At 41.8% G+C, this 17,520-nt stretch overlaps 1 protein-coding gene across 4 annotated transcripts in view; it reads left to right on the top strand.

Annotated features, from left to right (window-relative positions):
- The window catches only part of LOC149221316 (uncharacterized), a 289,929-nt gene that overhangs the window by 168,260 nt on the left and 104,149 nt on the right, over window positions 1–17,520 (top strand). The window lies entirely within an intron of this gene.

The raw sequence follows: 17,520 nt of genomic DNA, 5'->3' as shown, positions 1-17,520 counted from the left end.
ATGTAAAAGGATGAAAATGAGAATTAAAGGAAATGTCACTTTTACTTTAAGAATTTAACATTACCATTAATTGCCAACATTGTTAGGGTTGAGATGTGTCAGGGAAATGAGAGGGTAGGGATGTTTTTCTTGGAGGGACTATTGTTGGAGGAAAACAACCCCAAATTTCCCTCAAAACAACTTCAAAACTCACAAAAATGCATTTTGTGGGGTTTATAGTTGCCCTAGCTCCTAACTGGCCGGTTTAGGATGGAACCGACTGGTTAGGATTGGTTTGTCCACTTTTTTGGCGTAATGGAGGATCAAACCGGGTTTTTTCTGCCAGTTTGACCCGGTGGGCTATCTAACTGGCCGGTTTGACTGGTTACCGGTTTAGACTGGCCGATTTTTATAACACTGGTTCTAGGACATGCTAGACATGAGAATCAAACATGTGTCCTAGGGAATTGTGTCCGATTCGTGGGATTTAGGGCACGAGGGGGGGGGGAGGACGAATTTGGTTTCTTAGAAACATACAACAAATCATCTCAAGGCATGAGGAATGTAAAAGCATAACATTTGTAGGCCTAATAATTATCACAAATTGCATATTCAAACAACCATCAAGAACCCATGTAACCAAGAAACACACTGCCCTTGCATTTGTAACCTCAAGATAGCAAGAACATTCCTATAAAATAACATTCCTTGTTATTAGTAAGAACATGTGCCAAGGCAAGGGTGCATAGGAGCATGCAACTGGTATTTCATCAACAAACAAGAACAAAATTATTATTCCATGTTGCCAAGAAAGCACCGCTTATCATGAATAGACTATTAATTCAATTAAATCACAACGAGGCAATGGCATACAAGGTAAAATAAATACTCATCTCCTAATAATGGATTTGGAAACTGAGATGGGGACTCTGATTTTCCTCCCGACTGTAGAAGAGCTGCAATCAAACCTCCTATGTCGCTTACACCCCCGAGCCAGATTCCAGGGTGTTATGTCCCCATTTTTATTCTTCTTCAGAGTACAGCTAGGGTGGATTTCCAAGACCGGGGATGGCCAGGTAAATGGAGCAGGTTTATGTCATCAGGGGTCCTGGTGGAGTTTTGAGGAGTTTTTATGGGATTTGATGGCATTCACTTGGCATATTCCATCATCAGCACAACTAGCCTTTCGTTCCGTTACATTCTGACAACTTTCAAAAAATCAGCATTATTATTGGACATAACTTAATTAACTATGATCGAGGTGGCATTCCGGGGAGATTAATTGATGGAACACCTCAGTGTATTAACTCGTTGGAACCAGAAAGAGAAGATCTACATGATGGGACTTTTGGATGGGAGTTTCAATGATTTGAGGAGACATGGTGGCCAATTTACCCTTTTCCCGCATTAAAAATAATATTTTAATTAAAATAAAAGACGGAAAAATGCCCCATGATTAAAATAATAATAAAATAGAAGATTCTAGAGGGCTCCATTAGATCTATAAAAGAGGAGGCAGCCACTGGAGGACATCTTGGTTTTGATATTGTTTATTGTATGTGAGTTTGAGAATATGGTTCTCTACTCCCTTGGTAGCCCCAGGATGAAAACCGTCGGGTGATTAGGGAGATTGGGCGAGCACCCATCTCCCCTTGGTTGATTCATTAGAATCCACTGGTGTAGTGATTGCTTTTTTGTTTCAGTTTGAAGAGCAGTGGGTCATTCCCAGCGATTCTATTGGCATCTATCTATATATAATAACACTGGGTTTTGGTTACTGCATTTCTCATTGTTTCTTATGTTGTGATCTCTTAATGAGATTTTGTGCAATTTATAGATTTATGGTTCTGGTTTTACATGGCAATCTTCTGGAAGATGCATGATAGTTTTATATGAAGTACCTATTCCAAATTTTTTGATTTGGGACATCACAGTGGTATCAGAGCATAAATCTTGGCTCAGCCTGCAGGTTTCAGGGTTTTAATTACAAATTATTTGAGGGTTTATATTGGAAGTGCCCAAGATAGATCAAATTTGCTGGAAATCTCCTCTTACAGGTTGTATAGAATTGTCTCTCATTTAATTATTCGACAATTTTGGTTCAAATTGTTGAACCAATATTTGGGCCAACATAAGCGACCAAATTTCTTTAAATATTTTACGAAGTCATCACAACTGGGCCATCACATTATTGAAGGGGGCGTAAGCTACATTGGCCGAAATTCTTATTGAGGCCATGGCATATTATTCAAAAGGAGGGCGCAAAATTTGTGGGTGGTCTGTCAGCCAGGCATCATATTTCGTGTCTATTTCGCGAGGTTGGATCGATTTGAATAAGGGACGCTGGGAGCCGTCAGTCAAGCTGCGGAATTGTGGCAGCGTCCAATTTTTTGAGAACCGCCAGACATTTGGGAGCCATATTACAATCAGAATCAAGCCAAAGTCGTGGGTGCATAGACTAGTGCATTTCATCACCATAACTAATTGCTGGACAAGACCAAGAGCTAGTGCATTCAAAGGGGACGTGATATTGAGGCCGAGAATTGGCGACATTGTAATTATTAGGATTGAATCGTGAGGCAAGTAGAGTGGGCCATCCACAAGCCTTATGCACTCGTAATGGACGTAGCATAGAACCATTGGAGTTGAATTTTATTGCCGAGGCTCGCGGTCGGTTTCGTGGTGCTCCCCACTGGCGGAGCATTCTTGTTGTTCACATTCTGAAGGAAGACTCCATTGTTGCATATTGAAGGGTGCAACCTGGACACGTGACCCATCGTGTGTGGCTGCCAACGCACAGTGGAATGGGAGGTGAAGAAAGCGACAATAATCTGAGGCTGTGAATGGGCTATTTAACCGATCTGGCTATGTGGGTACCATCGAAGAATGGAGTACTGAAGCTATCGCCATAAAATGATGGACGTGTTCATCACATTGTGCTAAAGCCTGTTATCTACACCAGATCGATTTCCTTGGCTGTGTATCTTTACAGAGATTGCGAGCCTGTAGAGCATTGACAATTTGAGATGCGTGCTTGCGGAGCAAATTCTAGTGCGAATGGTCAATATGAGGATCAAACAGAAGGTTGTGTGCACTTCCTGTAGATTGTTGTTCTAGAGTTAGTAAGACCAAGGATCAAAGTATTACATGTTGACATGCGTATGCTGCAAGGGGGTGAATCACACTCTTTTATTTGTTGGGCAAGCGACCACAAAATAAACGAGTTTCCTATGGAACAAGTGCATCACGTCCTTCACCCCTACTGTTGAATGAGCGATTACCTTTTCCAGGAACGAGTTGTGGTTATTTTGGAATGCCTTTACCTCTGTTGGGAGTCACAGTGATGACTATGCGTTGAGTCTCTTTAAGATGCTGGATTTTGGAGGTTTCTATTGGCTGGGTAAAAGCATTGCAGGTGGCTGTGGCTCCATACTTGCTGGTGGTATTAACTATTACACAGTCTTGTTCGTGTGGGTATTCCCAAGGCAAACTTAGGAGGAACGAGTTGCTGAATTGAACGATGGGAAAGTGCAACTAAAGGATGATGTTGATCGTGCATGTACCTCCATCTCCCTTGTTCTGAAGAAGACTAAGTTACCAACCAACTTGAATGGAAGTACTAGGTTCCATCTCTCTCATACATTGTTTAAATCTGTGGTAAAGTAATTTTATAGCTTTGTCCATTTCCAGAAAGACGTCTATGTCTTTGTAACAACATTGAACACAATTATACGTCGAAGAGAAGTGTTTCTGTTTATGGCTAGCATGTAAATTCTGAGTTAAATAGAACAAGATTACATCTACAACAGCTCCCAGACAACTGTTCGACAAAAGTCTTAGTGAAATCCATAAGACAAACTCAGTAACTTGTTTGAGAATTAAGGGATTATTTCGAAAGGGAATGCTACAAGTAAAACTGTTTACTTCAGCAGAGAATAAATAGGCTGAGTTGGTGTTCACACGTAGCTGAATCCTATAAGATACCTTGCTGGACCTTGAAAAACTGCCATTGGAAATGTCCAGTCTTGCATTACGGTAAGCTATCTTGTGTGTCATTATTTCCATAAGCCTTGTAATAATGGAGTATTTAAAACATCTCATGCACCAACACAATAGTCCCTCCATCGACTGCAATATAGATCAGAAAACAAAATTGGCCAAGAAACCTCTCTCAAAAAAGATCTATGCCATTCTTACCCATGAGCAGCCAACAGATTTGCAGATGGAACCGAAGATCACACACAACATCCTGGCACTTGGAACCGATTTGAAACACATGAGGGTCACATGGAAAGTTCTCTTTAAACTGGATGAATTAGATGCACTCCTTTCTGAAGTGAGCCAGTTAGAAGGGAGAAAACTAATTTGGGCGCTTAAACCAGTTATGCTTGCTCTCATACAACACAAGTTCTAGGAGGAACCTTGTGAAGGGGTCAAAATTCCAGTTGCATCTTGTCTAAGTAACATCATGAGACTAACCGCCCCTATAGCTCCTTACAATGATGATGTTATGAGGAGAGTTTTCAGACTGGTAGTAGAAACTTTCCAAGACTTGGACAAACAGTGCAGGCTCTACCTTTGGGAAGAAGCTTGAGATTTTAGAAGCCATGGCCATGACTAAGACTTATGAAATCATGTTTGATCTAGAGTGTGATTGTTTGATCCTACAGATGTTCCAATGCTTCTTCAACATTAGGAAACATCATCTTGACACAGTGATAGCACACATGCAGTCCATTTTGTCATCATGTATGAGAGGCCATGCTGCCATTTGCCGAGAGTTGCAGTCTCGATTGTTGGTTGTTTGGAGGAGAGAGAAGTTGGTCTCATCCATTGCTTATGAGTTAGCTGAAAGGTTGGTTCAGCAGAACATTGGTTTGTTCAGGAGATATATGACCAGGGAGGAGCTGCTCAAGTTTGGGGGATCATGTAGCAAGAATGAGTTGAGGAGGAAGGGACTTTGCTTTATGTGCAAAGGACCTTGGGGACCTAACCATTCATGCTTGAGTGACACTGAGGAGATGACATCGATAGAGTAGGTAAATATTCTTCATGTCTTTTGGGATGAGGACTCTTTGTTGGATGAGTCCATGGGTTCATACGATGATACCTTAGAGGAGCACGAGCAGTCATATGGAGTTGATGGTAGTAGCCCAGATATGCATCCATGGTAGAGGAGTACGAGGAGCAACTAATTGTTTCCATGTGGGAAAGAGATCAGGGAGCAGATGAGCGACTGATGATTCAACATAGAGAGCACATAGAGGAGCATGAGTCATGGTGAGTCATTGACATTAGGTTAGATTCATATGATGAGCAATCCGTGGATCCTGGGAGAGACATTCAGGATAGTGTGTCACTAGTGATGAGTCAGCATGAGCAACATATGATAGAGTGTGAGTCAACTGAGGTGGATGAGGCGCACAGTATTCATGATGAGCCTTTTTGGGAGAGTGAGTGGGAGGTTCATATTGAACCTGTGATGATAGAGGTTGAGCAACCACCCTTGGGGTCAGTTGTTGATGAGGAGCAGACAAATGTACAGACAACTGGCAGGGTGGTGATGTTCGCTAACACTTGTCCTCAGGAGATGTTGGCAGCTGGAGTATGACAGGACAATTTGGCAGGAGATTAGTGGATTGGAAAAGCGTGGAGTTTTCTATCAGGCGAGGGAGATGGCATTGCATCCATCTTTGTGTCTACCCATTGATGAGGTGCAAACAAGTGTACTGGCAGCTAGCCGAGCTGCAACATTTTCAGGCAGCAACCCTCTCCAGGAGTACATAGATAGGGCTTGCAACACAGTTTGGCTACTTGTACCCATTACAAGGAGAGAGGAAGGACTTTCTCGATGGATATTGCTGACCAACCAGATAGGGTAGCATGAGTCAAGCATGGACCAACATTAGCATAATAGACTTGTTCCTTACACAGGAGTCCATGACTTAGATTGGCGAGAGATCATGAGTTGGTATCCTATTGACGGGGTATCATTCTTAGTCGGGAGTAGAGTACTGCAGGAGCCCTTACAGGTGGGGCATATTACATGCTCTAGTCGCCAGCAGAATGTGGGTTGGCCACTCATGAGTATCTCAGCACAACATCAGTATGGTGAGACTGACCTTGGCATGTGCCAAGGATTGGATTGGAGAGAGGTGATGAGTTGGTTCATAGTTGGTAGGGCAGCGTTCATGACCAAAGCTACAACACAACAGGAGCCATGTAACATTAACACTCCTTGGTGGCATTGGGATCCAGGTGGATCTACTGGCAGCAGGTTGAGTCAAAAATGGACATGGGATCCAAGTATTGGAGGATCCAGTCATGTTTCGATAGCTTGGAGATGTGACGAGGACCAATGGTTCGTATGGGATCCGGGCATTGAGTCTTAGTGGCGTTGGGGCACTAGATTGGTCCATAGATTTGGATTGCTTGAGGGCACGCAATCTTGGGGCGGGAGGACTGTGATGTCCCCATTTTTATTCTTCTTCATAGTACAACTAGGGTGGATTTTCAGGACAGGGGATGGCCAGGTCAATGGAGCAGGTTTATGTCATCAGGGGTCCTGCTGGAGTTTTTATGGGATTTGATGGCATTCGCTTGGCATATTCCATCATCAGCACAACTTGCCTTTCGGTTCGTTGCATTTCGACAACTTTCAAAAAATCAACATTATTATTGGACATAACTTAATTAATTATGCTCGAGGTGGCATTCTGAGGAGATTAATTGATGGAAAACCTCAATGTATTAACTCTTTGGAACTGGAACGAGAAGATCTACATGATGGGACTTTTGGATGGGAGTTTCATTGACCTGAGGAGACATGGTGGCCAATTTACCCTTTTCTCACATTAAAAAGAATATTTTAATTAAAATAAAAGAGGGAGAAGTGCTCCATGATTAAAATAATAATAAAATAGAAAACATGAGCATCACCCGATGCAATGAGTGCTAAGTGAACTATTCAAAAATCATGAGAAATTAGTCAGTTACGACTACCTCTCATGGAAATGGTCATACGTTTGAATGACTTACTTAACGCAGTTGAATCCCAAAAATGATATCTAATATAATGCACTGCGTAAATCCCCCATACTTAAATTCAAAAAGAGTCAAGGGATCTCTACTTGAATGGTTCATGAGGCACAATACTTGCTAAGGTTTTGCAAATGGGGTAGCAAGCTAAGTGGGCTTGATTGTGGGGAAAACTCCACAGTTAAGCGCGCTTGAGCCAGAGGAGTTCTGGGATGGGTGACCTCCTGGGAAGTCCTGGTTACCGGGTGCAAGCCCCGGAAGTGATGATTGATGCTATGTGATTCGTTCTCCACATTTCACTAGTTTCAATCCCACTTCTTCACCCCTGTGAGCATCACCCGATGCAATGAGTGCTAAGTGAACTATTCAAAAATCATGAGAAATTAGTCAGTTACGACTACCTCTCATGGAAATGGTCATACGTTTGAATGACTTACTTAACGCAGTTGAATCCCAAAAATGATATCTAATATAATGCACTGCGTAAATCCCCCATACTAAAATAGAAGATTCTAGAGGGCTCCATCAAATCTATAAAAGAGGAGGAGGCCATTGGATGACATCTTGGTTTTGATATTGTTTCTTGTATGTGAGGTTGAGAATATGGTTCTCTACTCCCTTGGTAGCATCAGGATGAAAACCCTTGGGGGATTTAGAGAGATTGGGCGAGCACCAATCTCCCCTTGGTGGATTCATTCAGAATCCACATGTGTAGTGATTGTTTTTATGTTTCAGTTTGGAGACCGGAGGGTCATTCCCAACGATTGTATTGGTATCTATCTATATATAATAAAGCTAGGTTTTGGATACTATATTTCTCAATGTTTCTCATGTTGTGATTTCTTAATGAGATTTTGTGCAATTTATAGATTTATGGTTCTGGTTTTACATGGCAATCTTCTGGAAAATGCATGATAGTTTTATATGAAGTCCTTGTTCTAAATTTTTTGATTTGGGACATTACACAGGGCGTGAGGAGGTTGCTAAAAGGACCAAAATGATTCTGCTAGTAGGACCATTGTCTTAAGAGATGTTGCACAACCAATCGATCCCACCCCTTCACACTTTATTCTATGCATTGTCTGCACTGTCTTTGTTGTCATAGGAATATACGAGCGCAAAAACTCAAGTTGACTACTCCCAACAGAGTGAGATAACATGAGCTTTTGTTTTCGCATGTCCTTTAGTGATGATCCCCCCCATGTTCTTGTTCGTTGCCCGAATTCTCCTTGATGGTTATTTCCCCAGCCTGGTCCATATCCTCTAGACCAATCAACCTTCATCCATTTGTATCCTCAGGGTCCAAATTCTTTTATTAGTTGGCCTAGTCATCCCTTGGTTGGTTTTTATGTCTTCCTGCCAAATCTTGCATGCCAATCATCTTAATGCCACATAACCTCCTGCTCCTTACCTGGCATCTGTCCTAAGCATAATTGTTAAAATTGGCAACTAGGGCCAAAATCCATGTGGGTCATCTTATTTATGGCAGTTGATATTTTTCTTGGATTCCTCTCATCGAGAGGTGTAGGATTGATCTAACGATCATCCGATTCTGACATGTATTCATGGAGATATGAATTTATGTGTTTTTCTTGACAATTTGTGAAGGTCGGCCAACAAGTAAAATAGTGTTGCACACCCCCGGCTAAACCTCAATGTGGCATATAAGTAGAGGAGACGTTGAGGCATTATCACACTCATCTCATCTCCACATCTCTTCTCTCTCCTAGTCTCTTGGGTATGCGTAGGAGGAAGAAGAGTCTCACGTGGGAAGAAGAAAGAGGATGCAGTTAGGGCAGTAGTTCAGACGTGGGTGCAGGAGGATGTAGGAAGGTACAACCACATTGTTTTGGGTGCTAGAGGACTGCGTTGACCAACGTATAGGCTCCCTTGACTGCGGATTTGTGTGGGGAGTCTCTCTCTTGCTAGCCACAGTTCAGATCAGCCTTGTTGACCTTTGTTTGACCACTGTTTTGGGACAACTTTGACTAGTTAGGGTTGACTGTAGGAGCTGGTATATTGACTGTTGTTTTGAGGACTGTTTTGGGCTGCTATTTATTGCTGTTGGAGGCCATATTCTCCTAGGGTGTCTTGAGGACATTTGGAGTTGATTGATCAGCCTTGTCATTGCTATTCAAGGGTTTCACTATTGCTGTTGTAAATCACAGATTTGTGATATTGTACTATCTCTTTCTCTTTGTTGAATTATTGAAGAACATAGAAGAATTGATCAAAGGGTTTCCTGCATTGGGGTTTGTCTCTGCCTAGCGCCACATCTTGTGTCTCTTGTCTTGGCTTGTCTTCTGTTGTTTACATTTATGTTCTATCTGCGTTTTACTATCATGTTGATGTGATTGCAATACTGGAAATTGATATTGGGCTAATAAGAAGAATTGAAGTAAATTGCTCTTAAGCATAGAACACACCATAATTTAACATGGTATCAGAGGTGAGGTGAAGACAAATCCCAAACAAGAGCAAGAGCAATCACCGAAGGCAGTTGGAAAAAGTCAAAAGGCTTCATGGGTTCCTCATCACACTTCCCTACCGAAGACAACCTCCGTGAGAAGACTGACTATCACGGATGGAAGATGTCTCTTGATTTGACATTGGAAGAGCAGGAAGTGTTGGACTATGTGAGGGGCAGAATTACGGAGCCTCCATCAAATGCACCGGCTGCCACAAGGAACAAGTACAGTAAGGGTGAAGTCAAAGCAAAGATTCATCTAGGACTCAATTGACAAGCGCTTGGTAGCCTACATTTCTGAGTTGAACACCTCCAAGGAGATCTACGACAGACTGGTAAGCTTGTTTAAAGTTAGTGATACAAATCAAGCTTTGTTCCTCAAAAATAAGTTGAAGGATATTAAGAAGGGAAAGGATGAGGATATTCAATCCTACTTCTTAAGGATTACTGAGATCAGGAATGATCTCCTATCAATTGGAGAAGTCATTTCTGACAGGGAACTAACTATCACTACTCTTGGAGGGCTCCCATCCGAATGGTATGTATTTAGAACCACTCTTCTCAACGATGATCGAATTCCAGAATTTGAAGAATTGATGGCGAGATGCATTCAAGAAGAGAGAAGGATGGTAGAGCAAGAAATGCCTTCAAGCAAAGGCAACCCCACTGCTTTCTCCTCTCATGCTAAAAGGAGAATTAATTCTAGGTCTAAAGGTCATTTCAAAGGAAAGCCCGCATCAAAGGTTGGAAGGAAAGGAAGATGTTTTGTTTGCAATAAATTTGGCCACTATGCGAGGGGTCTCCAAATAAGAAGGACAAATCTCATCATGATGATCAAAATCACTCCAGGGGCAACTCCAACCACAATCAAAGAAATGGTAGGTTCAATGGCAAAGGAAAGAGGAATGCATGAAATCAAGGAAGTGGTCAACCCTCCAAGAAAGCAAGGAACTCCATGTATGAATCAAATGTTGTTAACAATAAGCAAGATGAATATTATCTGATATCGGCCCTCTTCACTACCTCTCCTCCAGATTTGTTGGGCAATTGGCTTATTGACAGTGGTGCCTCAAGGCACTTCACTGGTTACAAGGAAGCTCTCTCTAATCTGATAGAGAAGGAGACAAACTTGGAGATTATTCTTGGAGACAATTCCACCTATCCTGTAAAGGGTGTAGGGAATGTTACTCTTCAATTAAATCAGGGTAACACAATCCATTTGCAAGAAGTCCTATATGTACCTGATTTCAAGAAGAACTTGGTGTCCATTTCGACAATGGAAGACAAAGGCTACAAGGCAACCTTCATCGATGGCAAGGTACGTGTGTGGAAAAAGAATTTTAAAGATTCTTTCACTCTTGGGTTTCTGGTTGACTCTTTATATCAAGTTGGACAAAGTCCATTGGGAGTCATGTCTTGCGACACAACTCTACAGTCTGGACTTTGAACTATGGCACCGAAGGTTTTGCCCACCTTCATTATAAGGCTCTACCCAATGTGAGACAGATGGTGACAGGGATGGTGACAGGGACCATTCCCCTCGAGCCATAGGAAGACCTCCGACATTTTGCACTTGGTTCACTTCGACATATCTCGTATGATGCCTATGAACTCTTTGGGAGGATATTTATATTATCTCACTTTTATAGATGATTATTCTTGCAAGACTTGGATATACTTCTTGAAAAAGAATGATGAAGTGTTCTCCTTGTTTCGTCACTTCAAAGCCTTGATCGAGAATCAAACCGAGAAGAGGATCAAGATCTTAAGGACTGATAATGGGACCGAGTATGAATCTAATGAGTTCCATGACTTTTGCAAGGAAGCTAGGATTAAGAGGGAGACCACAACACCATACACTCCTAAGCAGAATGGTGTGGCTGAAAGGAAGAACTGTACGATTTTGGAAGTTGTTCGTTCCATGCTCCATCATCAAAGGCTCCAAAGTTTCTATGGGTCGAAGTTGCGAATACCGCCATATATGTTCAAAACCGATGCCCTCATCAAGCATTGGATTCCAAGACTCCCGAAGAAATGTTCACTGGTAAGAAACCTGATGTCTCTCATTTTAGAATTTTTGGAAGTCCCGTATATTTTCATGTGTTGAAAGAGAAAAGAAGAAAATTGGGTGCATCTGGTAAGAAGGGAATCTTTGTGGGCTATAGCGAAACTTCTAAGGGTTATAGAATCTATGTGGCTGGTCAAAGGGAAGTCGAGATAAGTCATGATGTCACCTTTGACGAAGATATGGCTCTTAGCAAGGTTGACAATCTTCCTATTCTAAGGAAAGATAAAGAAGCTGACACCAGGAAGCCGAATGAGAAGGAAGATGAAACGATGCCTGATGTGGAAGAACCTATGGATCCTATTGATCCCCCTCCGCAAGAGCCTTCCTCTTCTAGGAAGAGGCCCTCATGGCTTAGGGGGACACTTGATGATGCCGAGGGACATATTGCACCTAGAGGGACTTTTCGTGAAAGTAAGAAGCCGACCAGGTATCAAGGATACTTGACCATTATGAGCACCATCATTCAAAATGAGCCTTCATTGTTCGAAGAAGCTGTGAAGCATCAAGTATGGAAGGATGCTATGAATGAGGAATACGAGTCCATCATGAAGAATGATGTTTGGGATGTGGTCCCCAAACCCCAGGACAAAACAGTTGTCACCTCGAAGTGGCTTTACAAAATCAAGCATGGAGGTGATTGGAGCGCTGAAAAGTACAAGGATCACTTTGTTGCTTGAGGCTTCTCTCAAAAGGAAGGTGTAGATTATGATGAGATATTTGCACCTGTTGCCCGATACACCACTATCTGCTCGATCATAGCCCTTGCCACTTCGCAAGGATGGAACCTACATCAGATGGATGTCAAGACTGCGTTCTTGCATGGTTTGATTAAAGAGGAAGTCTATGTGGAACAACCCGAGGGGTTTAAGATTCATAATCAAGAATCTCACATATGCAGATTGAAGAAAGCTCTCTATGGGCTGAAGCAAGCATCCTGAGCTTGGTATGAGAGGATTGATAGCTACTTGATGAAGCTAGGATTCACTAGGAGTGAAGCTAATCCAAACCTTTACTCTAAGGTTTAGGATGATAAGCCTCTCATACTGGTGCTATATGTTGACGACCTCTTTCTGATAGGTGCAAACTCTCTCATTCAGAATTGTAAGAGGGAGTTGGCTTCCGAATTTGAGATGAAGGACCTAGGATTGATGCACTATTTCCTAGGGTTGGAGGTCTGGCAAAAGCCAGGAGAAATTTTCCTATCTCAAGGAAAATACGTGGTGAAGATATTGGAGAGATTTGGTATGGTGGATTGCAAGCCCGTGACTACCCCGATGGAGCTTAACTTCAAGAAGATATGCGGTAGTGCTATCGGACCTGCTTTGGGAAATGCTTTTGAGTATCGTCAAGTCATAGGAGCATTGACGTTCTTGGTGAACTCCTGTTTGGATATATGTTTTGCAGTCAACATGTTGAACCAATATATGGTTGAGCCTTATCACTCACATTGGATTGGTGCCAAGAATGTTCTGAGATATCTTTGGGGCACAATCACTCATGGATTGAGATACACTGCTGGAGATGTGAGGCTACATGGATATTTCGATGCTGATTGGGTAGGCAGTGTGGTGGATCGAAAGAGCACTTCCGGGTGCTGTTTCTCTTTGGGTTCTGCCTCAGTATCCTGGATGAGCAAGAAGCAGAAGTCGGTGGCTTTGAGCACCGCTGAGGTAGAGTACATTGTTGTGAGTATGGCCTCCTGTGAGGTTGTTTGGTTGAGGAAGCTCTTCAGTGGGCTGTTTGGACATATGTTGGATACTACCGTGATCCTCTGCGACAACTAGAGTGGGATTCGTTTATCTGAGAATCCCGTATTTCATGATCGCTCGAAGCACATTGATATCAGGTACCACTTTATCCGGGATATGGTACAATGAAGAGCAATAAAGCTCCATCATATTGGGACAAATGAGCAGGTCGTTGACATTCTGACGAAGCCCTTGGGAAAGGTCAAATTCTTGACTTTCCGAGAACGACTAGGAGTCATTGAGAGACCCTCTTATGAGGGTCTTGTATGATGCATACATTGAGTTCTGGGAGCTCCAGGGGGCTTGGGGTACTTCTTGGAGCGACGAGTGACCATAGGGTGACTCACCCTCCCCTAGTGGTGCGTTGCGTACAAGGTGAATGGTTTAGCCTTCCCCTGTGATACCCTATTGCGACATGTAGGCAGGATGAGTGGTTCATCCTTCTCTTGCCGAGACATCCTACCCATATAGTTTGGGACTCATGGGAAGTACCTCTCATCTGGTCAATGAGTAGGGAAATGAGGATAGGACCATAGTAGTACCGATGGATGCATCGTGTATCTACTGTACTCCCTATGCTAGGATGACATTGATCTGGGATCAATTGGAACTGACTTCGGGTTAGTAAGAGTGGTATGACACACTCTCTTCATTGGCACTGACTTTGGGTCAGTAAGAGTGCTATTGGACACTCTCTTTTATCTGGGACTGACTTTGGGTCAGTAAAAGTGCTATTGGACACTCTTTTATCTGAGATTGACTTCAGGTCAGTAGAGGATGGTATGATACATTCTCGATCATTTCTTCTTCTTCATAGTTTAGCAGAGCAGAGTAGAGCCGAGCAGTGCATTTGATGGCAGAGATAGTACCGACAGAAAGATGGATTAGCAGATGGAGTTCTTCCTAGTTGAGAGGGAGTGTTAAAATTGGCAACTAGGGCCAAAATCCATGTGGGTCATCTTATTTATGGCAGCTGATATTTTTCTTGGATTCCTTTGGTCGAGAGGTGTAGGATTGATCTAGCGATCATCCGATTCTGACATGTATTCATGTAGATATGAATATATTTGTATTTCTTGACAATTTGTCAAGGTCAGCCAGCAATTAAAATAATGTTGCACACCCCTAGCTAAACCTCAATGTGGCATATAAGTAGAGGAGACCTTGAGGCATTATCACACTCATCTCATCTCCACATCTCTTCTCTCTCCTAGTCTCTTGGGTATGCGTAGGAGGAAGAAGACTCTCTCATGTGGGAAGAAGAAAGAGGATGCAGTTAGGGCAGTGGTTGAGACGTGGGTGCAAGAGGACGCAGGAAGGTCAACCACATTGTTTCGGGTGCTAGAGGACTGCGTTGACCAACATATAGGCTCCCTTGACTGCGGATTTGTGTGGGGAGTCTCTCTCTTGCTAGCCACAATTTAGATCAGCCTTGTTGACCTCTGTTTGACCACCGTTTTGGGACAGCGTTGACTGGTTAGGGCTGACTGCAGGAGCTGATATATTGATTGCTGTTTTGACCATGTTTTGAGGACTGTTTTGGGTTGCTATTTATTGTTGTTGGAGGCCGAGTTCTCCTAGGTTGTCTTGAGGACATTTGGAGCTTATTGATCAGCCTTGTCATTGTTGTTCAAGGGTTTCACTATGTTGTTGTAAATCACAGATTTGTGATATTGTACTCTCTCTCTCTTTGTTGAATTATTGAAGAATATAGAAGAATTGATCAAAGGGTTTCCCCGCATTGGGGTTTGTCCCTGTCTAGCGCCACATCTTGTGTCTCTTGTCTTGGCTTGTCTTCTGTTGTTTACATTTATGTTCTATCTGCATTTTACTATCATGTTGATGTGATTGCAATACTGGAAATTGATATTGGGCTAATAAGAAGAATTGAAGTAAATTGCTCCTAAGCATAGAACATACCATAATTTAACCTCTAGACCAATCAACCTTCATCCATTTGTACCCTCAGGGTCCAAATTCTTTTATTAGTTGGCCTAGTCATCCCTTGGTTGGTTTTTATGTCTTCCTGCCAAATCTTGCAGGCCAATCATCTTAATGCCACATAACCTCCTGCTCCTTACCTGCTATTTGTCCCAAGCAGAATACCCTCCTCCGCCCTGAAACTCAAGTCCCTTGACTTAGCCCATTATTTTTTAATCAAAATATTTACAATATTTACAATGGTGAGGAAATGACCAAGGCTATCACAAAGGTTGAGTTTCCTAATGCGTAGAGGCCATATAAGTGGAGGCTGATTTTTACAGGAGCAAATATTTGCCAGGGCTGATTACTTTATAGGGAGACTGAATTTTCCAGTGGGCTGAAATCCAAGTTCAAAATGTGTTGTATTTTCTATGTATTCTCTGTGGGTCAAGGCCCTATTTTTCTAGATTTAATAAAGTGATGGAAGATTTGTTTGGGCAGAAATTTCTGCTTTTCTTGTGGTCTATTTTTATATTTTATTTCTGCTGCAGTGTTATATCTAAAGTTAAAAATACCAGTGTATTTATTTTCCACCAGTTTTCACAATTTATCAGTGAAGCATGACCTTTATAAGACCCATTAAGACTCATGAGCCTTGAAAACTCTTATACCGAAACATGTCACTTGCATAGAACCTGTGCATATTCTCGTACTCGTGTTGACCCATATTCAACTCGTTGACCCGCATATGAATGACATTAAACTTTTGAAGACCTGTATAAGACCCATCAAGGTCCTCAAATTTTGTTTTTTGTTTTTTTGGAGATCAGGTGGAGGGAAAGCGAAAATGGAGGGAAAAAATGCTTTATAAGCACCTCCCTCCCTTCCATTTCTCATTCACTTGTCATTTGAGTGTTTGACTCATTTCTATGAGTCTTGAGTCTTGACTGAAGGAGTTGAGTGACTCCATTGCACAGTGAAGGAGCTCTTGTAGGAGGCTAAAGGAGGCTTCATCAAACCCAAATTGATAATCTTTGCTGTTATTTTTTTACAGCACATTGGTGGATCGATTGTGGCTCTGAGGCACCACAATTACAAGGATTTTCCATCAAAGTTTTGAGTCAACCCTGCAGCGCTTCTACTTGTGAGCGCAATTGGTTGGTATTTGAGCACATCCACAACAAAAAGAGAAACAGGTTGGAGCATGAGAGGTTGGATTAGTTGGTTTTCATCTACTGCACCCTTCGAATGCTCACAAAACAACTGCGGCCAAAGGATCTAGATCCAATTTTATTGGAGAGTATTGATTTAGAGTCTGATTGGGTTGTGGAGGAGTCGTCCCCTAATTTGAGTTGGCTTGATGAAGAAACTAAGGATCTCTCTAGTTGGCCATTTCAAATGGAAATTCCAAATACGCCTGTCTCACAGTTGCTTCAGCCTTCTGATGTTGGCACTAGCTCCTTGAGGGCTTATTTCAGGGGTAGTCGTGCATGAGACTCAAGATTGTTATGAGACTATGACTTATCATTTATGACATATGTATTTGAATTTTGAACTTGATATTTTTTTATTTGATTAAGGTGTCATGATTTTTTTTCTTATTCACTATCTAAATGTTTTGCTTACAAAAATCAAATATGTTAGGTTGTACTATCATAGCTATGAGAGGATGCTATGAGTTATTGCATATATTGTGGTTTTTATAACTTATAAGAATTTGAAATGTCATTAGTTTCTTTTTTTGTGCTTATAATTTATCATATTTTAATTTTTTTCTGTATTTTGTTGAGTCTTATACGGGTCGTTCCGGAATCTCATACAAGTCGTTGAGTCAATAGCCAGATGAGTCTTATACGAGTACGAGTCGTGCAACACTGCAATTTATTGAGCAAAATATTTTATGGATATAAACTAATTATTGAGGAGAAATAAATCAGACCTGGTATTAAAAGTTAACAAGTCTAAAGGTTTTAGTATCTCTATACAAAGCAATCCAGAAATTCACTGGCTGCAAATTGGTCTTTAACTCTTACTGTGAAACTGGACACAGATTACAGAGTCCCCCTCTGTCTCTCTGCAAATCTCAAGAGTTGAACACCTTTTCTGACAGATAAAACTATTTATAAAATTCTCTTATTTTCTTTCATTCTCCATCTTGAGTGAGAGTTTAAATGTTTGCTGGAAAGGATCGAGTGTCCTGTTTACTCCTTGGATGAGGATGAGGATGGTGAGCTGCTAATATGATGCTGCCCAGTTCTCTTCCCACATCTCAAACATGCAATTCATGTTCATGTCAT

This window comes from Pinus tabuliformis, chromosome Q, assembly GCF_031772625.1.
Source record: "Pinus tabuliformis cultivar Carrire ecotype Pingquan chromosome Q, CPIR1, whole genome shotgun sequence".
Classification (NCBI taxonomy): domain Eukaryota; kingdom Viridiplantae; phylum Streptophyta; class Pinopsida; order Pinales; family Pinaceae; genus Pinus; species Pinus tabuliformis.
The sequence above is the reverse complement of the archived record's forward strand: the minus strand, read 5'-3'. Positions and strand labels throughout refer to the sequence as shown.